The sequence below is a fragment of the Mytilus trossulus genome, chromosome 7, assembly GCF_036588685.1.
Source record: "Mytilus trossulus isolate FHL-02 chromosome 7, PNRI_Mtr1.1.1.hap1, whole genome shotgun sequence".
Taxonomy (NCBI): Eukaryota; Metazoa; Mollusca; class Bivalvia; order Mytilida; family Mytilidae; genus Mytilus; species Mytilus trossulus.
Window position 1 is genome coordinate 10,625,047 of NC_086379.1, and position 26,547 is coordinate 10,651,593.

A 26,547-nucleotide genomic window follows, 5' to 3' on the forward strand; every position below is an offset into this window, starting at 1 on the left:
ACATACAAAACAATTAAACAAATACCTTCAAAATATTACGTTTTAAAATTCCGTGTTGACCATTGAAATAAAACACAACATTGCATATGAAAATTGCCATAAAACAAATATGTTTTATTCAATAATTATATAATTAATCCCCAACCAACATTAGAAACAAAAAAATGCTTACCAACTGTTAGAAGTTACAACGTCTCTCTATTCATTATCACAATCCAAATACAATTATCGACAAAATCTTAAAATAATAAAGAAGTAAGTCACGGGCTCGTACAGATTGCTATCCAGTTTTATTTTTCAATAGGATACATATATATAAGAACCGGTAAACTTTTAAAATCTTCAGATCACTGTCCATTTAAGACTTTTAATAACGTTCAATAAGCCAACGGGTATGTCCGATTCAATTATCGCTAAAATAATATACCGATTGGACATAAAAAATCTTCTTGTGTTAGATGAATAACATTGATAATAATTGTAACATGAGTCAAAATGCGTAACTAATATTAATTAAAAAGTTCAATACATTCACGAATGTTGACTTTTAAATTCTAAAAGTTAAAAGTACGTCTCTTAATTAATTTTATTTAATATATTCCATAATTATAACTTTTATTTTAAAATGTCGTACTTTTATAATTTCGTTAATTAAGCTTCTGGTTTAATTTTATCTATTTTGTTGGATGTATTTTAGAGGTTCTTTTTATACATGTGTATATACTATTATAGATCTATAATTATCGGTTACATACTTATTTGTGTTTAGGTTAGTTTTGTGACTATTATACTAACAATATATTATGTCCTAGGCAAGTTGTACGGGTACTTACCGTTTCTAAGTTACAAAAATGTCCGATTATAATGCTTGCATATCAAAACGGATATTTAGTATAATTGCCAATAAGACAGCAATCCGCCAGAGACCAAATAATGAGAGTAAGTAACTAAAGGTCAGCGTACTACCGTCGATCCCTGTTTTTTGTATAATTAAACAATTCCAATGTATATTTTAAAAAAAGGGGGGAGTTGATAAAACTACTATATCAAACGGTTGACTTATCAACCTACATATATATATATATATATAGCAAGTGGGACTCAACTGTATATTGTATTCCTGACTAACTTGCATTTCAAATAGGCTACTCATAGTTTTAATGCTAGCTAAACCTTTCATTTGTAGGATAGTTGTTTACGGTTCCGTAATATTGACAAACGTAGGTGAGCTACCCAAACAGACATAATTGGACGATGGTATATCAGTGGCGGATTTACCGGGGGGGCACAGGGGGCACGTGCCCCCCCAGTTCAAGTCACCAAATTTTTTTTCTAACATAATATTATTGCTACTTTAACTTCTTATCTAGTGCGGAAATTGTCACAGCTTGATTAGACTTCTTAAACTGGCCGTTAATTAATACCAGCGTCCCCATGCGTGATTTATGACAACTTATCGGTGGGTGTGTAAATATTGACACCTGTGTGTAATGTCTCTATGCAAAAGCTTTTCGTATCAAAAATATATTTACATGTTGATTGGAATTGTACAAATTTGTATTGGTTTATAATACAATACCACCGGGCTGAAGTACGTCCATTATTCATAGTTCATTATTCATTATTCAATAATGAATAATGAAATAGTTCATTATTCACTATTCAATATTGAAAAATGAATAATGAATAATGAAATGGTTTATGTTTCATTATTCAAATTGAACCGGTGAATAGTGAAAAAAATATAAAAAAAATTGACCGTGACACTATAGCTTCATTTTGATTTGCAATGACCATAAGAGGGTTTACGGACGACCTAAATGCAACAATATGCATAAAAATGAGGAAATATACAAAAGAAGATGTGGTATTATTGTCAATGAGACAAACATCCACAAAAAACCAAAATGACACAGACATCAACAACTATAGCTCACCGTACAGCCTACAACAATGAGCAAAGCCCATACCGCATAGTCAGCTATAAAAGGCCCCAATAAGACAATGTAAACAACTAACGGCCTTATCTATTTTACAAAATGAACGGAAAACTAATATGTAACACATAGACAAATGACAAAAACTAAATTACAGACTCCTGAATTGGGACAGACACATACATAAATAATTCAGCGGGGTTAAACATGTTAGCCAATTTTGAATAATGAAATGGATATTTTGAATAATGAAATGGACTGCTGCGACCCTTTAACCCCTAATTATAGATAAACCTTATACCTCATTCGAAAGCTTATAACGAGAGGAACAAAATGTATATAGTCAACATGTTCCGCAACGCATATTAGAGGACTTAAATGTCGAAATACGCGTGAAAGTTAAGAAATAGCCAATTTTGAATAATGAAATGGATATTTTGAATAATGGAATGGACTGCTGCAACCCTTTAGCCCCTAATTATAGATAAACTTTATACCTCATTCGAAAGCTTATAACAAGAGGAACAAAATGTATATAGTCAACATATTCCGTAACGCATATTGAGGACTTAAATGTCGAAATACGCGTGAAAGTTAAGAAATAGCCAATTTTGAATAATGAAATGGATATTTTGAATAATGGAATGGACTGCTACGACCATTCAACCCCAAATTATAGATAAAATTTATACCTCATTCGAAAGCTTATAACGAGAGGAACAAAATCTATATAGTCAACATATTCCGCAACGCATATTACAGGACTTAAATGTCGAAATACGCGTGAAAGTTCAGAAATAGCCAATTTTGAATAATGAAATGGATATTTTGAATAATGGAATGGACTGCCGCGACCTTTTAGCCCCTAATTATAGATAAACCTTATACCCAATTCGAAAGCTTATAACGAGAGGAACATAATGTATATAGTCAACATGTTCCGCAACGCATATTACAGGACTTAAATGTCGAAATACGCGTGAAAGTAAAGAAATAGATAATTTTGAATAATGAAATGGATATTTTGAATAATGGAATGGACTGCAGCGACCATTTAGCCCCTAATTATAGATAAACATTATACCTTATTTGAAGGCTTATAACGAGAGTAAAAAAATGTATATAGTCAACATATTCCGCAACGCATATTAGAGGACTTAAATGTCGAAATACGCGTGAAAGCTAAGAAATAGTCAATTTTGAATAATGAAATGGATATTTTGAATAATGGAATGGACTGCTGCGACCCTTCAACCCCAAAATTATAGATAAAACTTATACCTCATTCGAAAGCTTATAACGAGAGGAACAACATGTTTATAGTGTACATGTTCCGCAACGCATATTACAGGACTTAAATGTCGAAATACGCGTGAAAGTTAAGAAATAGCCAATTTTGAATAATGAAATGGATATTTTGAATAATGGAATGGACTGCTGCGACCCTTAAGCCCCTAATTATAGATAAAATTAATACCTAATTCGAAAGCTTATAACGAGAGGAACAAAATATATATAGTCAACATATTCCGCAACACATATTAGAGGACTTAAATGTCGAAATACGCGTGAAAGTTAAGAAATAGCCAATTTTGAATAATGAAATGGATATTTTGAATAATGGAATGGACTGCTGCGACCCCTTAGCCCCTAATTATAAATAAACTTCATACCTCATTCGAACGATTATAACGAGAGGAACAAAATGTATATAGTCAACATGTTCCGCAACGCATATTACAGGACTTAAATGTCGAAATACGCGTGAAAGTTAAGAAATAGCCAATTTTGAATAATGAAATGGATATTTTGAATAATGGAATGGACTGCTGCGACCCCTTAGCCCCTAATTATAAATAAACTTCATACCTCATTCGAACGATTATAACGAGAGGAACAAAATGTATATAGTCAACATGTTCCGCCACGCATATTAGAGGACTTAAATGTCGAAATACGCGTGAAAATTAGAAAATCGCCAATTTTGAATAATGAAATGGATATTTTGAATAATGGAATGGACTGCTGCGATCCTTTAGCCCCTAATTATAGATAAACTTCATACCTCATTCGAATGCTTATAACGAGAGGAACAAAATGTAGATAGTCAACATGTTCCGCAACGCATATTAGAGAACTTAAATGTCGAAATACGCGTGAAAGTTCAGAAATAGCCAATTTTGAATAATGAAATGGATATTTTGAATAATGGAATGGACTGCCGCGACCTTTTAGCCCCTAATTATAGATAAACCTTATACCCAATTCGAAAGCTTATAACGAGAGGAACATAATGTATATAGTCAACATGTTCAGCAACGCATATTACAGGACTTAAATGTCGAAATACGCGTGAAAGTAAAGAAATAGCCAATTTTGAATAATGAAATGGATATTTTGAATAATGGAATGGACTGCTGCGACCCTTAAGCCCCTCATTATAGATAAAATTTATACCTCATTCGAAAGCTTATAACGAGAGGAACAAAATGTAGATAATCAACATGTTCCGCAACGCATATTAGAGAACTTAAATGTCGAAATACGCGTGAAAGTTCAGAAATAGCCAATTTTGAATAATGAAATGGATATTTTGAATAATGGAATGGACTGCTGCGACGCTTAAGCTCCTAATTATAGATAAAATTTATACCTAATTCGAAAGCTTATAACGGGAGGCACAAAATGTATAAAGTCAACATATTCCGCAACGCATATTAGAGGACTTAAATGTCGAAATACGCGTGAAAGCTAAGAAATAGCCAATTTTGAATAATGAAATGGATATTTTGAATAATGAAATGGACTGCTGCGACCCTTTAGCCCCTAATTATAGATAAACTTTATACCTCATTCGAAAGCTTATAAAGAACAAAATGTATATAGTCAACATGTTCCGCAACGCATATTAGAGAACTTAAATGTCGAAATACGCGTGAAAGCTAACAAATAGCCAATTTTGAATAAGTAAATGGATATTTTGAATAATGGAATGGACTGCTGCGACCCTTCAACCCCAAATTATAGATAAAACTTATACCTCATTCGAAAGCTTATAACGAGAGGAACAAAATGTATATAGTCAACATATTCCGCAACGCATATTAGAGGACTTAAATGTCGAAATACGCGTGAAAGCTAAGAAATAGCCAATTTTTAATAATGAAATGGATATTTTGAATAATGGAATGGACTGCTGCGACCCTTCAACCCCAAATTATAGATAAAGCTTATACCTCATTCGAAAGCTTATAACGATAGGAACAAAATGTATATAGTCAACATGTTCCGCAACGCATATTAGAGGACTTAAATGTCGAAATACGCGTGAAAGCTAAGAAATAGCCAATTTTGAATAATGAAATGGATATTTTGAATAATGGAATGGACTGCTGCGACCCTTCAACCCCAAATTATAGATAAAACTTATACCTCATTTGAAAGCTTAACACGAGAGGAACAAAATGTATATAGTCAACATATTCCGCAACGCATATTACAGGACTTAAATGTCGAAATACGCGTGAAAGTTAAGAAATAGCCAATTTTGAATAATGAAATGGATATTTTGAATAATGGAATGGACTGCTGCGACGCTTAAGCCCCTAATTATAGATAAAATTTAAACCTAATTCGAAAGCTTATAACGAGAGGAACAAAATGTATATAGTCAACATATTCCGCAACGCATATTAGAGGACTTAAATGTCGAAATACGCGTGAAAGCTAAGAAATAGCCAATTTTGAATAATGAAATGGATATTTTGAATAATGGAATGGACTGCTGCGACCCTTCAACCCCAAATTATAGATAAAACTTATACCTCATTTGAAAGCTTAAAACGAGAGGAACAAAATGTATATAGTCAACATATTCCGCAACGCATATTACAGGACTTAAATGTCGAAATACGCGTGAAAGTTATGAAATAGCCAATTTTGAATAATGAAATGGATATTTTGAATAATGGAATGAACTGCTGCGACCCTTTAGCCCCTAATTATAGATAAACTTTATACCTCATTCCAAAGCTTATAACGAGAGGAACAAAATGTATATAGTCAACATGTTCCGCAACGCATATTACAGGACTTAAATGTCGAAATACGCGTGAAAGTTAAGAAATAGCCAATTTTGAATAATGAAATGGATATTTTGAATAATGGAATGGACTGCCGCGACCTTTTAGCCCCTAATTATAGATAAACCTTATACCCAATTCGAAAGCTTATAACGAGAGGAACATAATGTATATAGTCAACATGTTCCGCAACGCATATTAGAGGACTTAAATGTCGAAATACGCGTGAAAGTTAAGAAATAGCCAATTTTGAATAATGAAATGGATATTTTGAATAATGGAATGGACTGCTGCGACGCTTAAGCCCCTAATTATAGATAAAATTTATACCTCTTTCGAAAGCTTATAACGAGAGGATCAAAATGTATATAGTCAACATGTTCCGCAACGCATATTAGAGAACTTAAATGTCGAAATACGCGTGAAAGTTAAGAAATAGCCAATTTTGAATAATGAAATGGATATTTTGAATAATGGAATGGACTGCTGCGACGCTTAAGCCCCTAATTATAGATAAAATTTATACCTAATTCGAAAGCTTATAACGAGAGGAACAAAATGTATATAGTTAACATGTTCCGCCACGCATATTAAAGGACTTAAATGTCGAAATACGCGTGAAAATTAGGAAATCGCCAATTTTGAATAATGAAATGGATATTTTGAATAATGGAATGGACTGCTGCGACCCTTTAACCCCTAATTATAGATAAACCTTATACCTCATTCGAAAGCTTATAACGAGAGGAACATAATGTTTATAGTCAACATGTTCCGCAACGCATATTAGAGGACTTAAATGTCGAAATACGGGTGAAAGTTCAGAAATAGCCAATTTTGAATAATGAAATGGATATTTTGAATAATGGAATGGACTGCTGCGACCCTTTAGCCCCTAATTATAGATAAACTTTATACCTCATTCGAAAGCTTATAACGAGAGGAACAAAACGTTTATAGTCAATATATTCCGCAACGCATATTAGAGGACTTAAATGTCGAAATACGGGTGAAAGTTCAGAAATAGCCAATTTTGAATAATGAAATGGATATTTTGAATAATGGAATGGACTGCTGCGACGCTTAAGCCCCTAATTATAGATAAAATTTATACCTCTTTCGAAAGCTTATAACGAGAGGATCAAAATGTATATAGTCAACATGTTCCGCAACGCATATTAGAGAACTTAAATGTCGAAATACGCGTGAAAGTTAAGAAATAGCCAATTTTGAATAATGAAATGGATATTTTGAATAATGGAATGGACTGCTGCGACGCTTAAGCCCCTAATTATAGATAAAATTTATACCTAATTCGAAAGCTTATAACGAGAGGAACAAAATGTATATAGTTAACATGTTCCGCCACGCATATTAAAGGACTTAAATGTCGAAATACGCGTGAAAATTAGGAAATCGCCAATTTTGAATAATGAAATGGATATTTTGAATAATGGAATGGACTGCTGCGACCCTTTAACCCCTAATTATAGATAAACCTTATACCTCATTCGAAAGCTTATAACGAGAGGAACATAATGTTTATAGTCAACATGTTCCGCAACGCATATTAGAGGACTTAAATGTCGAAATACGGGTGAAAGTTCAGAAATAGCCAATTTTGAATAATGAAATGGATATTTTGAATAATGGAATGGACTGCTGCGACCCTTTAGCCCCTAATTATAGATAAACTTTATACCTCATTCGAAAGCTTATAACGAGAGGAACAAAATGTTTATAGTCAATATATTCCGCAACGCATATTAGAGGACTTAAATGTCGAAATACGGGTGAAAGTTCAGAAATAGCCAATTTTGAATAATGAAATGGATATTTTGAATAATGGAATGGACTGCTGCGACGCTTAAGCCCCTAATTATAGATAAAATTTATACCTCTTTCGAAAGCTTATAACGAGAGGATCAAAATGTATATAGTCAACATGTTCCGCAACGCATATTAGAGAACTTAAATGTCGAAATACGCGTGAAAGTTAAGAAATAGCCAATTTTGAATAATGAAATGGATATTTTGAATAATGGAATGGACTGCTGCGACGCTTAAGCCCCTAATTATAGATAAAATTTATACCTAATTCGAAAGCTTATAACGAGAGGAACAAAATGTATATAGTTAACATGTTCCGCCACGCATATTAAAGGACTTAAATGTCGAAATACGCGTGAAAATTAGGAAATCGCCAATTTTGAATAATGAAATGGATATTTTGAATAATGGAATGGACTGCTGCGACCCTTTAACCCCTAATTATAGATAAACCTTATACCTCATTCGAAAGCTTATAACGAGAGGAACATAATGTTTATAGTCAACATGTTCCGCAACGCATATTAGAGGACTTAAATGTCGAAATACGGGTGAAAGTTCAGAAATAGCCAATTTTGAATAATGAAATGGATATTTTGAATAATGGAATGGACTGCTGCGACCCTTTAGCCCCTAATTATAGATAAACTTTATACCTCATTCGAAAGCTTATAACGAGAGGAACAAAATGTTTATAGTCAATATATTCCGCAACGCATATTAGAGGACTTAAATGTCGAAATACGCGTGAAAATTAGGAAATCGCCAATTTTGAATAATGAAATGGATATTTTGAATAATGGAATGGACTGTTGCGACCTTTTAGCCCCTAATTATAGATAAACCTTATACCTCATTCTAAAGCTTATTACGAGAGAAACAAAATGTATATAGTCAACAAGTTCCGCAACGCATATAAGACAAGTAACGAACGACCTAACTATCGAAATACGCTTTAACAATAAGAAATAGCTTATGTTGAATAATAGGATGGACTTCTGCAACCGTACAGTCCCTTATAAAGGCAAAATTGATACACCAAATAAAAGCTTATTTATAGAGAAATAGACTGAGTATAAACGATATGTTCTGCAATGACCATTAGAGGGGTTATTGGGGACGTAAATGCCAAAATACGCGTGAAAAACAGTATATTTTGAATAATGAAATGGATATTTTTAATAATGGAATGTACTGCTGGGACCCTTCAGCCCCTAATTACAGACCTACCTTTTACCTCATTCGGAAGCTTATAAAAAGAGGAACAAATGGTATATAGTCAATTTATTCTGCGCAGTAACAAGGGACTAAAAATCGAAATACGCTTGAACATTTTGAGGGGAATTTCTGCTTGGACTGCACCTAAAAATCCGAAAATCTTGCACGCTCGTTGACGAGGTTAAGAGGGCAAAACGTTGTTGGTTGGGCTTGAAGGGGAAAAGTGGGTGTTGGGGTTGTGGGAAAATGTAATTTTCTGGAAAAAAGAAAATACACCAAAACAAATCCACAGATAGGATAAACACAATGGATTGTAAGATTACAAATATGTCTGATCAGAGAGTTAATGGCGCAAAGGGTAGAAATTTTGGAAAATACTGATGAGGAAACCCTCAAATGGCGAGAAGTAGGTCAGGAATCACCCTGGACTGTCAAAGACATTTAAAATATTGACATGAAGTGTTGGTTCGCAAAAGTTATAACCTTGTGCTGGAAAGAGAAAAATATCCGCACTTGGGGATGTGAAAGACTTAACAAGCAGCTGAACACCGTCTGGACAAAGAGAGACACCGATGGAGCTGTGCAAATCGTGAGCTATGAGATGAAAAACTAGAGGCTCTCAAGAGCCTGTATCGCTCACCTGATTCTACTTGGGTTTTTGAAATCATATAAACAAATATAAAATTTGGCTAAAACTAACAACACAACCTCATAAGGAAAGGAACATTCGGGCTATATTTGATTCATTCAATTCGGTGGTTCTCTAGAAGAAGACTTGTGTATGCATTTCACATAGGGTCCTATGTTAAACTAATTTCCCCACTGGCGGCCATCTTGGATGATGGATTGGCTACAAAGTAATAACACTTGGTCAGCATCTCCTCCGGAAAATTTGTGCCATGTTTGGTTTCAGTCCATTCAGTGGTTCTCTAAAAGAAGTCAGTTGTATGCATTTCTCATAGGGTCCTATGTTTAACCAAGTCCCCCACTGGTGGCCATCTTGGATGATGGATCGGCTACAGAGTAACAACACTTGGTCAGCACCTCATAAAGAACATTCATGCCTTGTTTGGTTTCATTCCATTCAGTAGTTCTCTAAAAGAAGTAATTTTCTTTAAAATAAGTCATTTGTATGCATTTCCCATAGGGTCCTATGTTAAACTAAGTCCCTCACTGGCGGCCATCTTATATATTGGATCGGCTACAAAGTAACAACACTTGGTCAGCACCTCATAAGGAGTGCCTTGTTTGGTTTCAGTCCATTTAGTGATTCACTAAAAGAAGTCATTTGTATGCATTTCCCGTAGGGTCCTATGTTAAACCAAGTCCCCCACTGGTGGCCATCTTGGATAATGGATCGGCTACAAAGTAACAACACTGATTGTCTTGGTCATCACCTCATAAGGAACACTCATGCCATGTTAGGTTTCATTCCATTCAGTGGTTCTCTAAAAGAAGTAATGTGTATTCATTTCCCATAGGGTCCTATGTTAAACTAAGTCCCCCGCTGACGGCCATCTTGGATGATGGATCAGTTACAAAGTAACAACACTTGGTCAGCACCTCATAAGGAACATTCATGCCATGTTTGATTTTATTCCATTCAGTCGTTCTCTAAAAGAAGTCATTTGTATGCATTTCCCATAGGGTCCTATGTTAAACTAAGTCCCCCGCTGGCGGCCATCTTGAATGATGAATCGGCTGCAAAGTAACAACACTTGGTCAAAACCTCACAAGGAACATTCATGCCATGTTTTGTTTTATTCCATTTAGTGGTTCTCCAGGAGAAGTTCAAAATGTTAAATGTTAACGACGACGACGGACGACGGACGACGGACGACGGACGCGAAATGGTGAGAAAAGCTCACTCAGGTGAGCTAACAACAGGCGCACAGGGTATGACTACCACGACTTTTATATTTTTAATAAAAATGGTATGATTGGAAGTGTGAGAATATGTTGTTTAGGCCTGAAAATGAGGTTCAAACCATTGAATTGGGTAGGAAAAACCTAAAAGAAGCATTTTGACAGATCCTCGCTGAAACTTGACATGGGTTAACGTTGCTGCATCTGATCTTTAAGGTCGTAGTAGTTTTTGAGTCAAACTCTTCATCATCGATCTGGTCATCATCAGCTAAAGCCGATCTGACACATTGTTCAACCAAGGACTTTTTGGACTGGGCCAATCGCAAAGTATCGTGGTGTTTCTTTTTCTTTTTGGTTACATGCCTAGAAAATAGTGTGAGATCCATTACGGTGATAGCATTCAAGCAAGATAGAAATCCCAGAGGAAGGGTGGCTTTGACACCTGTGCCGGTCAAAGCTGAACCCAGGTTACTGCTGGTTATCACCAAACTACCCACAGAACAAGCACACAGTGTTACAGATACAGCTTTGTCCAGACGTACATAGGCGTTAAATGTAGTTTGATACCTTCCATTTTTGTATCGAGTTGATTCTACACACATTCGACTATAGTCGCCGGTACCCAGAATCTAAATCGTTCATCTATTTTATAGGAGCATACCGAGGAGGGGAATGTTTTTAAAGAGGCTGTTAGCATCCAAATATAAGATCAGACCAGCTCCGTCGTGGAATTGCTGACCACGCTTCAAGTAAAGTCCGGTCCCATAGGTAATCCGGGCGTTTGCGGATTTGAGGTAGAGACCGTTGACACTTGGTTTCACTGCGCAAACGCATCCACCACGCTACAGGTACAGTCCAGACCTTAAGGCTTCATCACCCAAACCGCTCAAGGCTCCAACACCCAAGGCTGGTAGAATGGTCTTTTGCTATCATGGGGAGTGCCCTAATTCCCAGCCCTGCCAGCATGGGTAGATATCCACCTACTTGTTGCATTTACCTTCATTTGGGTGATACTCAGCTTCCGATTCATTCCACCAGTACCTTTTGGGGAGAGGCTTGGTAATCTTTTGAACCTTTAGAGAGGTGAGCCAGCTTTGCATGGGACAAAAGAATGCAGACTTGACAGTCCGTTGTAGGAGAAAAGAGGGACGAAAGATACCAAAGGGACAGTCAAACTCATAAATCTAGAACAAACTGACAACGCCATGGCTAAAAATGAAAAAGACAAACAGAAAAACAAGAGTACACAAGACACAACATAGAAAACTAAAGAATAAACAGCACGAACCCCACCAAAAACTAGGGGTGATCTCAGGTGCTCCGGAAGGGTAAGCAGATCGTGCTCCACATGCGGCACCCGTCGTGTTGCTTATGTGATAACAAATCCGGTAAATAGTCTAATTCGGTAGGTCAAATTCATGAAAGGGAAGGGGATTGTAGTTATGACGTAAGGAACATATCCGATATCATTTGTGAAACGGTTATTCCATAACGGTCAACCAACTCGTGATGGCGTCCGTAAAATTTTCGAAGGGATGAATTCAACTTCACCATTTGGAACTCTTGGTTTAATAGCTTCCTTGTGAGCAGTAACCCTCTATCAAGAAAATCATGATAGGAAATGCAAGCACGGGAATATCGTATCAATTGGGAGATATATACCCCGTATGCAAGTGCTGCGGGAATGTTGCTACTTAGAAATGGAAACTTCACAATTGGAAAGCTGAAATCATCTCTTTTGTCGTAAAGTTTTGTCTTCAACCGACCCTCATTGACAATTTCCAGATGTAAGTCAAGATATGAAGCCGACTCAACTGTATCTGTAGTATCCTTTATCTCCAATTCGATAGGATAGATGCGTTCCACATAGTCACCAAATTTTGAATTGTTTAGTGAAAGAACGTCATCTATATAGAGAAAAGTAGAGTTAAAGGATATTGCTAACTCCTTATCTTTCTTCCTAAGAAGTTCCTGCATGAAGTCAGCCTCATAATAATAAAGAAACAAGTCAGCAAGTAGAGGGGCACAGTTTGTTCCCATTGGGATGCCGACAGTCTGTTGAAAAACACGTCCTCCGAACGTAACAAATATGTTGTCAATCAAAAAATCAAGCATCTTGATAATATCGGTTTCGGAGAATTTTTTGTTTGAATCAGAGGGATTCTTTACAAAGTAGGGTTTATCCCTCCCTAAGACAAGATACTTGTATCTACGTTGGCCATTCTTTTTTTATGAAGCAAAGTAATACCAACTCTTTTCATTTGTCTTTTAGTTTGGCATGTGGAATACTTGTGTAAAGAGTAGAAAGGTCAAATGTTTTAATACTGTTACAAGATGAAAGAGGGTTAGATTGTATGTACTCTTGCTAAAAGATCTTTGGAATTTTAAAGTATCGACATCTGATTCACGCCACCTCTAGAATAGGCAGTTTCACAATAACTTTGAAGCCCGTATTTGACTGCTGATAAAATAGATGTTAATAATTTAGAAAGGGGTTTCGTGGAGCACATGGAAGACCCAGCAATATACCGTTGTTTGTAAGGACACTTATGTAGTTTAGGTATCCAATACAGTGATGGAAGATCCAGTTCTTCATCTTTGGTTGAAATACTAAAGGAACAAAGAACAGACCTATGATTATCCAGGATTTCCTCTTTGGAAAGTGTCGTGAGGGTATATGTTGAGTTTCCAAGTGAATTGTCTATACCTAATTCGTTTATCAAGCATTTAATGTAATGACTTTTACAGACAAAAACGATGTTATTTGGGGCTTTGTCTGCGGAGACAACAACATATTTATCATGGAGGTAGGATAGGTGTTTAGCAACATTTGGGTCTTTGAAGATTGACGTGGCATGGGCATTGATGGACCCATTCGGTTTCTTAATTCTGATTCGTGATAAGTCATTTATTCATACCTCTCGATCGATTTGCCTACCGTCTTAGTCGTTGAGATATGTTTGCATGCGATTGCTGGTTTGCAAGATCGCTGGTAAGTATACTAGTTTTTTGGGTTTTTGAATGATTCTTATACCAGGACCGTCTGCGGGGAAAAAAGCTGTAGATGGAAGACTGCTGTAATGCCATTTACATAACTTATATGGTTGATATAGTATGGCGGCTTTGTGAAAAATTGGGCACATCCTGCTTCAAACATGAAGTTTGGCACAGACCTTCCTAAACTATTTCTCTTTTATTTCAGATAGTGAGGCATTTGAAAAAAATGTCTCATTTCCGGTAAAATTCAAAATGGCGGACATCATTCTTTAATTAGCCCAATACCGAAGGCTAGTATGTGAATAGACGTTATGAACATGCTACTATCATGAAATTTGGTACAAACCTTTGTTATGTACTCCTTTAGATATATGCTATAGATTAGACGTCTTCAAAAACCCTACTTCCCGTAAAAGCCGACATGGTGGACATTGTACTAAAATAAGCTTACTTTTAGGGAGGGTAATTGAAATGTATTTTAAACTATTGCTACTTTCAATATATTGAGCAGGAACCTTTCTTTGCTGCTTTTCATGGATACAATGTATAAGACATATTTCTTTAAAACCATACTTCCGGATATATCCAATATGGACATAGAAATATTGTATTTCATTTTAATATTTAACTTTTTTCCCAATGTAAAGAAAATGTTTTTTTAGTTGGTCACTAAATTTTTGGCTTTCTCACTTCCAAATTCAAGCCAAAGTTCGTCTGCCCCTATTTCACTGAATAGCCAGACATCAATGACAGCAACATCAGTATCGACCTTTCGAGCCATGACTCAGTTGAAGTCTGTGTTTCACTGCATCAGACACATGCATCTTGATTCAAGTGTCAGCCTCTTCGTGTGAACATGGTGCTAAGCTTGAAACATCATCATGTGGTGGATAACACAAAACATCATGAGTAAGTGTTGCTACAACTACCTTTTCCTCAAAATAGTTTGAGCAATCTGTTGCGAATGAAAACTTAAAAGTTCTTACTTATTGTCGTCATCTTTCAGAACACTTTGCCAATTTTGAGGATTTTGTTTGGACTCTGGGTTCGTCTGTGTATTCCCCTTTTCCCTAAATGTAGCTCTTGCTTCTTATAAAAATGCTCCTGATATTATATCTTATCTACCTCGTGATGTATTTCAAGTTAATAACCATGCTCACATTAAGAGGCTGCGATTGAATCATGTTGCATGTGTCTAATGTGATGAAACACGAACTTGCACGAGTCATGATTCGAATAGTCGTTACTGATGATGCTGTCATTACTGTTTCGCTATTCTGTGACAAGGGTAGACGGACTATGGGTTGTGGTTTGGAGGGCAAAAAGTTTTTTTTATAAATATACTAGTATATCAATTACCTTTCAAATGCACCTGGCAATGAGTGATTACAAACACTTATTGTGATCCATGTATTTACCGGTTGTGATATAGTTTTCTGATTGCTTGAAAAGGAAAAAAATGTGGGCTACATTGATGGCAATTTGAAGATGTGAATTTAAGGTAAAGAATGATGATTGATTAGTATAAATCATCGAGGTTTAACTGTAAGATCACACAAACATGGTTAACGATTCAAGAAACTAAGTATTTACGCAATAGGGAAGACTAATTGAGGGTATTCCCTCAACTTGGTCTAGACTTTTCCAGCATGTAAAACGTGCAATATACTAAGGCAGGTGTTTAGAGGGGACGAGCTTGGAATTGGCTATTATGCTACCCAGTTCAGGCGCTAATGGATGGCGAAGGGACAAATATGATCACTTATTAATAACTCTTTCTAATGCCTCATCATTTTGGCAGAAGCTTGTACATTGTGGATGTACTGGGGAATGCGGTTCAATGCAAAAGATTCTACATCCTAAGCATCAGAAACAAAAGCAATACAATCTACAGTTTAAGTGGACACATACTTCAACAAGTCAAGCATGACCGGTTCCTAGTCCTAAATATTTCGGAAGACCTCAAATGGACCACCCACAAATTAAACATTTCGCTCGTCAGATCAACGATGGAATATGGAGCCATAGTATGGGACCCATACACGGTAACAAACACAAATAAGCTAGAAAGGATACAACGGCAAGCGGCAAGATTCATCACCATCTATTACAAGTCAAGAGAGGACGGTTGTGTCTCCAATATGATTGCCAAACTGGAACTACAAGACCTCTTTACAATTGCAAGACGAACAAGTTAGAAGTTGATGTTTATGTACAAAGTGGTTCAGGGGCTGATTCCCGTTATTGAACCAGACGAATTTATACAAAAGCACGTCCTAAGAGAAACATAACTGTCAATAAGTTCGAAGATTACCACGCAACAAATATTGTGGAAAACAAGTTAGAATCACTCTAAGTGTTTTGACATTCCACTAAGCAAAACACCGCAATACTCAAACTCACTCTTTGAAAAGACAGTGATCGTGTCGAATCAGCTACACAACACTGTAGACTAAGTGTTTGCATCAAGCGTAGAGAGCGTCAAATCTGCTCTTATTGCTCGTCAATATATCTGCGCGCTCTCTCAAACCGTTATATTAAATCCAGAATTGGTATCGACAATGTATTCATTTTTATGGAAATATTCTTTATAAAGCACAAAGGTGTCAGTATTCACCTCAAAACAAATAAAAACCCTTGAATAGACTTATTAAGAAGGGATATAGTTACGATACTGTTGTCAGGTCATTTAAGATTGCATATTTTGGCGTTAATATTGATTCACTTATAGGGTCTTTGCATCGGAACTAAACACATTTATCAAAAAACAGTTGTTGGCATGACACGGGTTATGTTCTTCTCATTTATTTTATGATTGTATGATACTAAAACCCTAACGGGAAGGATTGTGCCTGATGTTCATACTATGAAATCATAATCTTTCAGTCAGTTTAATTGAAGTCTGGAGCTGGCATGTCAGTTAACTGCTAGTAGTCTGTTGTTATTTATGTATTATTGTCCTTTTGTTCATTTTCTTTGGTTACATCTTCTGATATCAGACTCGAATTTCTCTTGAACTGATTTTAAATGTGCGTATTGTTATGCGTTTACTTTTCTACATTAGCTCGAGGTATAGGTGGAGGGTTGGGATCTCACAAACATATTTAACCCAGCCGCATTTTTGCGTTTGTCCCAAGGCTGGAGCCTCTGGCCTTTGTTAGGCTTGTATTATTTCAATTTTAGTTTCTTGTGTACAATTTGGAAATGAGTATGGCGTTAATGATCACTGAACTAGTACTAGTTTAGGGGCCAGCTGAAGGACGCCTCCGGGTGCGGGAATTTCTCGCTACATTGGAGACTTGTTGGTGACCTTCTGCTGTTGTTTTTTCGGTCGGTTTGTTGTCTCTTTGACACATTCTCCATTTCAATTCTCAATTTTATATACTGATACAAATACAGAGGATTTCGCGGTCGTTGTTAATGTGAAAAATCGGGTCTCCCCTGCACTGCTTTGTTTTCATGTGGTGGTGACAATGAATGAATATGGTTTTTTAGCCAAAAAGTAGTAAATTGATTTTTTTTAGTGTTATAGTAATTTAAGTTTCAATCAATCTATCTAAAACTTTAAATCAAAGATGTGGTTTGGGGACTCATTTCTTAAATCTACGCCATATGTTTTTTTTTACCGGAAGTGTTATTTAAAAATTTAGATCAGAATAATTTAGTGGAAAACTAGAAAACAAAGTTTAATGACAAGCAACAAAACCCACAACAAGATCGTTTTCTTTTTATTTTGAAAAAAGTAGAATGTTGAAATAGAAAATAGATATTTCTATGTCCGCAATTTTGGATATTACCGGAAGTAATATTTTTAAAGAGATATGTCTTATACATTGTATCCACGAGAGACACAAAAGAAAGGTTTGCTGCACAATGTAATGATAGTAGCAATACATTAAAACACATTTTATTTACCCTCCCTAAAAATAAGCTTTTTCTAGTAGTATGTGCGCCATGTTGGACTATACCAGAAGTAGGGTTTTTGAAGATAATTAATCTCTATCATATAGCCAAAGGTAGTAGATAACAAAGATTGGTACCTAATATTATGTTAGTAGCATGATAATAATACATTTTCACATATTAGCCTTCGATAAAGGGCGGATTTAAGTATGATAACCCTAATTTTTGATTTTACCGGAAGTGAGACATTTTTTGCAGATGTCTCTGTTTCTGAAATGAAAGAGTAATAGTTGAGGATGGTCTATGCCAAATGTCATGCTTGTAGCAGGATGTGTACAAATCGTCTCAAATATATGTGTAGCCGCCACACTAATATCACTATTCCCAAGAATGCTGTTGATTCTGATGATATTCACAATGAGCTCCCCGTCTTGTATAGCCGTTTGTGATCAAACCGAACGTGTAAATCTGCCCTTTGAATCCCAAGATGTGTTGATGCTATTGACAACGTTGATAGAGTCTGGCGAGAGTCATCGTTGCTCTTAGGGTGAAACTCGCATTGAAGTCTAGCGCTGGGTAGCGTTCTGCGATGAGAGTGACGTAGATAGTTCGCAACTGGCAGTGGTCGAACACGATTTCATTTTGAGTCTGATCGTACTACGATGATGTATCTCGGTTTTTCCCGACCGCTCTTGGCAGACAAACACCAGTGGAACTGTAAGTTTGGGGTAACACTTGTAGAATCACACTGTCGTATTCGGAAACCACAATCGATCTTACTCTTTCTCTGGATGGTCTTGTACAACCGCAGTTTTGTTTTCATCGGAAGGAAGGAAGGACATGAGAACAAACCAAGAGATCTGACTCAGGTTGATTTTCGCCACGTCGTTGACGGCAGTAGCAGGATAGCATTGTCGTCCGAGTCGCGTACGAGTGACAATTCGTGCTTGATCCATGCACAATCTTGTTGTAATCGTCTGCAAAGTCGAAAATGTGTCTCGGATGTATGGTGAATGAAAACGTTCATTTGTTTGCGGGCTAGTTGATAATATACCCATGTCCTGCTGCAAACCCTATGTTTTCGGCCTCGGCTTTGGTAGATGGTTCTTTGTACCACAGCTAGTTGAATCCTTGGAATTTGGAGAAATTGTTGGGATAAATCAACATTCCCAGCATGATGATGGCAACGACTGGGATGTTCGATCAGCTAGCTTGAGAGCTTGCATTTATTGTATCTGATGGTCTTAAAGAAATACATGATCCCATTAAGAATGAGAGGCACTAGATCTGCATAAGCAGATGCACTACCGTCGTTATTGTACAGTCACCCCTCTACCAAGAGATCATTTTCAGCGGGATGGAGGAACAAGTCTTGGGTTTCGATGTTGATTCGGATCTCAACTGGATTATTCAGGTTGGCACCAGCTTGAGATTCGTATTCGTGAACCTGATATTCTTGGAGACTTTCGTCGAAGACCAACCCTTCGGTGGTTATAAGGATGTTGGACATTATGTATTTATTTAAAGCGCTGCACGAAGTCGTGGATGGTACCAATGCCAGAACCGGAGATCAGGTTGTTCAACTTGGTTTGCTGCGGTTTGCTGCGTTGAACACTGGACTGTTGAGTGGACATTCTGCGGTTTCGGGGGCGGGTAACTTTATCAACCACGTAGTCGACGGCTTTGGGGCCCCTTTTGCAACACCTTTAAATGCTGCATTGGTGTTTGCACTCACGGCCTTACCTCCTGTGGTTTTGGTGGCAGATGAAGTAAACATGTGTGCAGCCAAACTGGCGATTGTTTCAAACAGACATCTACCACCGTATGCGTACTTTCAGGCGTAACCTTTCTTGATTTGCAACCTTTACTTATAGGATGCTATGATGAAGCGCCATATATTCTTCATGATATGTCTACCTTTTTTCATAGCATGGAAAATCGATACAATTTCGTTGCGCACACCATTATTTCCTGCTCGGTAAGCTGCAGCACACAGTTTCAAGCGATCGATAAGTTGCTTGAAGTGGAAAAAAAGCATGGTTTGCAGCTCAATGCCAAACTAATACTTCTGGTAGATGTGGGACACGATTCCCTTCCACATGTACTTCTTATTCGCCTTCGGGGTTCTTGCAAGGATGGAATTTCCTTTATACATAGTACCGGAACTTTTAAGGATCTCTGCATAGTCGTCAGGGTCGTCCAGCTCGAACGATTATGGTTTCTATTTTACCATGACTTCCCAGAAGCCAAGGGTTCCTTTTTACTTCACTCTGTCCATAAAAACATTATCGCCGTCAAAAGTAACTAGTGAGCTTCCGATGAAGATACCAACGTCGGCATACTGAGCTGCAAATGCTGCTGTGCTCGAGCTCAGAGGACGGTGTCTGTATGTCGTGTAATGAGTAGTGGGTCGGCAAACTATGGCGGTGGTGAAGGGATGGCTGGCTGGCACTGGTGCAGGAAGGTCTGCCATATTTTCGATGATCTGTGAAGCTGCCTCTCGCTGAGCCTCAACCACAGGCGTGGTCACCTTTTAAAGGTCCCAGCTAAGTTCAGACTTGTCGAGACGATGCTGTATATAACTGGATTGAATCTTCCGTTTGGTGTCTTGCAACTTACGTCATTTATCTAATACTAGTAGATCGAATGCTGTTGCACGACCCTAAGCGTTTGTGTGAACGCCCTAATTTATGAGTTGCACATGAAGGTATTACACAGCTGATACGGATCCCTTTTCTTCGATAGATTCACCTGTCATGGGTATGTGAACTAATGGCCTCAAATCGTCTTGGCAGGGCATTGGTATTAAGAAAATTGCTCCACCTTACCATAATGGTGGGAGTTCTTGCGTTGAAATCACCTCAACCGCTTTAGATCGGGTGAAGAATCACGCAACCGCATTTTCAACATATGCTCCTCATATCGACTGGAATCCACTCAAAATTGTATTTGCAGGGCCATTCGAACTGTGTCCAGATATTCTATATACCTAAAGAAATATTCGAGCTGATCCATTCTTTATCTTATACCGCATAGCACTCATTTAGTTTGCATCGATATTTTCCATTTGCCTTGGACCAGAAATGCTTACACAGAACGTCAAACTGTTTCTTGGTGAGATCGTTGCAGTGATTGCGTCGGATGTGGTCGATTTTCTCAGCGTTCTGCTGGGAGATGCAGGAGAAGTAGGCATTATCCGGGATCGACTGGATGGGCAGTGTGAAGTAGTTCTGGTACAGGTAGAAACAGTCGTCATTGTCTTCACACGTGTTCTGTTTTCTCAACATCGTAGAACACCATGAGTTTCACCATGAGGTTCTTGCGGCTGTGGTCAAGTACTCGGGGGTCTAGTACATCACTTCCTTGCTCGAAGAAAAAAGTGTCGATACTCGGGTGTCGTGGTGGTAGTAAGGTGTTGACCACATCGATCAACGAGAAGGGTGACTTGCCCTGCACTGTAGGAGGTCTCGGATATCTTCTTTGGGGAAGCTTTATTCCAGCGCTTGCTCCAACAGCTGGTAGATAGGTTGGTGAATGGATTATCCGAAGACGAACAATTGGTTGTAATCGGAGCCATCCATCGCACAGGAATAGGTTGTTTAGCTGCGTCGTCTTACCACAGTCCCAATGATCGACCGTCTTATCGATCATTGAAGTAGGAGGTAGTGATTACTCCTCGTGTGAGCGTTAGCACTCTATGAAATGTCCTGAATGTTCATTTGTTAAAATAAAATAGCGATGATTTTCTGTGTGAAAGTCGTAGGAAATGGACACAGGTAACACCAGCGAGGTAATGACCAGCAACGGGCGACGGTGAAAGGTTGGCAACTACAAGGTGTGCGATGCCAAGATGTCTAAGTTTGTTTCTACAACCGGTACATGGTTCATGAACAATCTAATCAATCGATTACCCATGAAAATGCATCTACCCGGACACAACTTCACCAGGCCAGGGACTTAACTTAGAAAGCGACAACTTCCCGACGACACCCTGAAGGCTTGGTCAAAACCCATTAATCAAGTTGACGAGGCAGCATATCACCACGATCTTTGTTATGCCCAGTACAATGATTCATCCGCACACAACTCCATCGTTCACGAAGCTATGCTACAATGTAGCCTCGCTTAACACTTGGACTGCAGCATCGTCGGACCCATCATCAGTACCAAAGTTGGATTCGTTCTGGGTGTTAAAAAAAAATGTTCGCTGGACCGAAGAGCTAGCTGAGGGGTTCACAAACCAGTTCGACGTTAGTTTCATAAACGCTGTGTAGCGGTGGGTGGTGTGGATGAGACCTGGGCGGGCGACCTTTTTGATATGAGTGACTTTTCCAGGGACAAGGGAAATGAATTTATCCTGAGCATTATCGATGTATTTTCCAAATATGGCTGGATTCTACCACTCAAGAAAAAGAAGGGTGACATTGCGGAATGCATTCCAAGCGGTGTGCCCGAAAGCTATCGACAGACAAAGGCAAAATTTTTACAACAAACACGTAAAAGCAAGGTATCGATATCTACTCCAGCGGGAACGAAGACAATTCGAGTATTGTCAAACGTTCGAAACTTTTCAGCCAACTCCACACGCACCTATATCGATGTCCTGGACGATCTTGTTCGCCAGTACAATACCAACAAACACCGCTATCAAGATGGCCCCTGTTGTCGTAAGTCATAAGGAGCATAAAAACAATTTTTATTGGAACCTTTCCCTCCCATTTAAACACCGCGAATTTCCGAAACAGAAAGGTACTTTCGAGAAGGGATACACCCCGCTGGACCGAGGAAGTATTCACCATTTCCCTAGTTTTGTCATATGTCCAATCGGCCTCCTACGATCTTTTTATCCATCTCCTCAAGAGTTTCAACAAAGTCCGTGGCCGCGGTGAAAATCTAGTTTCCCGAGTGAAAGTATCCCCCGTTCTTATCATCCGCATTACCTGTTGGATTAATATTTACAAAGGTACATACAGTGCATGATTACATTGATTTGCCCCTTAAAACGCCCAATCGCCTTTAACTTACATCCGTGACATCAGAGAGACCCTAAGGGTGGTATGCACATCCATGCCAATAAGCGGGGTCATATTCCAGGTAGTAAATAAATCTTTAAACGTTTTTTTTCGGCGAATGTACCTCAACTTTATCCGCAATGGCTTTCCTATCTTCTAAAATCTGTTCCTGTACCTTCTTTAGCAGTCGATCAGCCTGCTAACCCTTTTCGACCCAAGTTGTTTTGCCTGGGTGACAACCTCCTCGTGTAGGGTTTGGGACGACGATGAATTTTAAGTCTTCGTTTCTATCAAATCTCCACCAACTGATATTTTCTCAACCGGGATTACCCTCGAAGGTGGTTCATTTTGGCTGTATTTGGCGTTTTCAACTACTAACTCCATGTTCAATTGGATCAATGTCTTCATCATAACAAAAAATCAATTTAGGTCACCCCAAAACCACCATTCCCAATTTACTGTTTTTAGACCCAGTTTTCGGGCCTTCAAAACATATATATTCGAACACATTCGATCCTACAATCCTTATACAAAATAAGAAAGTCGAGAAACGTACGTGGTGCGTCATGATTTTTCATCCCATAGCTCACAATTTGCACAGCTCCATCGGTTCTCTCTTTGCCAAGACGGTAGTCAGTTGCTTATTTAATCTCTCATATCACCATGTGCGAATAGTTTCCGCTTTTCAGCACAAGGTTATAATTTTGCAGGCCTTTACTTCGTGTCGAAGTATTTAATGTCTTTGACAATCAAGGTTGAGTCCTGCCCTACTGTTCGCAATTTGATAATTTCCTCATCATTGCAGCGCTGTTCTCGATTGGCCTTTACAGCGACCATTTTTTCCAGAATTTCTACCTCTTGTGCCGTATACTATCTCTGACCAGACATATTTGTAATCTTAAAGTCCATTGTGTTTATTATATCTGTGAATTTCTATTTTTGTGTGTGTGTGTTTATTTCATCCACAAAGAAAACGTTTCCCTCGACTCTAACATAAAAATGGGTGTGTGGCAGAACTCTCATAATCATGCTACTGTTCTTCTCTTAATAAGCCTTCAATTGAGGTATAAGGTAATAAGGGCCTGGGGTCAACGGCTCACAACAGTCCATTCTGTAAGACAAGTGTTCCGTAATTCAAAATATGCATTTCATTATTCAAAATTGGCTATTTTTTTATTTTCATGCATATTTTGGCATTCAGGTCCTCCGTAACCCCTCTAATGGTCATTGCGGCACATATCATTTATACTCAAGTTATTCCTCTATCAATACGCTTTAGTTTGGTGAATAAAATTTGCCTTTGTTATGGACTGAAGGGCTGTAGTAGTCCATTCCATTAATCAAAATAAGCTATTTCTTAATGTTCAAGCGTATTTCGATATTTAGGTCGTTCGTTACTTCTCTAATATGCGTTGCGGAACTTGTTGACTATAAACATTTTGTTTCTCTCGAAATATGCTTTCGAATGAGGTACGAAGTCTATCTATAATTAGAGGCTAAAGGGTTACAGCAGTCCATACCATTATTCAAAATTGGCTAGTTCTTAATTTTCACGCGTATTTCGACATTTAAGTCCTCTAATATGCGTTGCGGATCATGTTGACTATATACATTTTGTTTCTCTCGTTATAAGCTTTCGAACAAGGTATAAAGTTTATCTATAATTAGAGGCTAAAGGGTCGCAGCAGTCCATTCCATTATTCAAAATATCCATTTCATTATTCAAAATTGGCTATTTCTTAATTTTCACGCGTATTTCGACATTTAAGTCCTCTAATATGCGTTGCGGATCATGTTGACTATATACATTTTGTTTCTCTCGTTATAAGCTTTCGAACAAGGTATAAAGTTTATCTATAATTAGAGGCTAAAGGGTCGCAGCAGTCCATTCCATTATTCAAAATATCCATTTTATTATTCAAAATTGGCTATTTCTTAACTTTCACGCGTATTTCGACATTTAAGTTCTCTAATATGCGTTGCGGAACATGTTGACTATATACATTGTGTTCCTCTCGTAATAAGCTTTCGAATTAGGTATAAGGTTTATCTATAATTAGGGGCTAAAAGGTCGCAGCAGTCCATTCCATTATTCAAAATATCCATTTCATTATTCAAAATTGGCTATTTCTTAACTTTCACGCGTATTTCGACATTTAAGTCCTCTAATATGCGTTGCGGAACATGTTGACTATATACATTTTGTTCCTCTCGTTATAAGCTTTCGAATTGGGTATACATTTTATCTATAATTAGGGGCTTAAGGGTCGCAGCAGTCCATTCCATTATTCAAAATATCCATTTCATTATTCAAAATTGGCTATTTCTTAACTTTCACGCGTATTTCGACATTTAAGTCCTCTAATATGCGTTGCAGAACATGTTGACTATAAACATTTTGTTCCTCTCGTTATAAGCTTTCGAATGAGGTATGAAGTTTATCTATAATTAGGGGCTAAAGGATCGCAGCAGTCCATTCCATTATTCAAAATATCCATTTCATTATTCAAAATTGGCGATTTTCTAATTTTCACGCGTATTTCGACATTTAAGTCCTCTAATATGCGTGGCGGAACATGTTGACTATATACATTTTGTTCCTCTCGTTATAAGCTTTCGAATTAGGTATAAATTTTATCTATAATTAGGGGCTTAAGGGTCGCAGCAGTCCATTCCATTATTCAAAATATCCATTTCATTATTCAAAATTGGCTATTTCTTAACTTTCACGCGTATTTCGACATTTAAGTCCTCTAATATGCGTTGCGGAACATGTTGACTATATACATTTTGTTCCTCTCGTTACAAGCTTTCGAATGAGGTATGAAGTTTATCTATAATTAGGGGCTAAAGGATCGCAGCAGTCCATTCCATTATTCAAAATATCCATTTCATTATTCAAAATTGGCTATTTCTTAATTTTCATGCGTATTTCGACATTTAAGTCCTCTAATATGCGTTGCGGAACATGTTGACTATATACATTTTGTTCCTCTCGTTATAAGCTTTCGAATGAGGTATGAAGTTTATCTATAATTAGGGGCTAAATGGTCGCAGCAGTCCATTCCATTATTCATCCATTCCATTATTCAAAATTGGCGATTTCCTAATTTTCACGCGTATTTCGACATTTAAGTCCTCTAATATGCGTGGCGGAACATGTTGACTATATACATTTTGTTCCTCTCGTTATAAGCTTTCGAATTCGGTATAAATTTTATCTATAATTAGGGGCTTAAGCGTCGCAGCAGTCCATTCCATTATTCAAAATATCCATTTCATTATTCAAAATTGGCTATTTCTTAACTTTCACGCGTATTTCGAATTTTAAGTCCTCTAATATGCGTTGCGGAACATGTTGACTATATACATTTTGTTCCTCTTGATATAAGCTTTCGAATGAGGTATGAAGTTTATCTATAATTAGGGGCTAAAGGATCGCAGCAGTCCATTCCATTATTCAAAATATCCATTTCATTATTCAAAATTGGCGATTTCCTAATTTTCACGCGTATTTCGACATTTAAGTCCTCTAATATGCGTGGCGGAACATGTTGACTATATACATTTTGTTCCTCTCGTTATAAGCTTTCGAATGAGGTATAAATTTTATCTATAATTAGGGGCTTAAGCGTCACAGCAGTCCATTCCATTATTCAAAATATCCATTTCATTAATCAAAATTGGCTATTTCTTAACTTT

General features: G+C 37.4%; 1 protein-coding gene across 3 annotated transcripts in view; it reads right to left on the reverse strand.

Annotated features, from left to right (window-relative positions):
- Positions 1-26,547, reverse strand: part of LOC134724620 (RYamide receptor-like) — a 67,136-nt gene that overhangs the window by 25,226 nt on the left and 15,363 nt on the right. The window contains exon 1 of one of the 3 annotated variants that reach the window (XM_063587754.1): positions 173-322. The exons of the other annotated variants lie outside the window; for them this stretch is intronic. The gene's annotated coding sequence lies outside the window, so the exon portion shown is untranslated. Of the gene's footprint in view, positions 1-172; positions 323-26,547 lie in introns of those variants that run through there. 3 annotated transcript variants of the gene reach the window in all.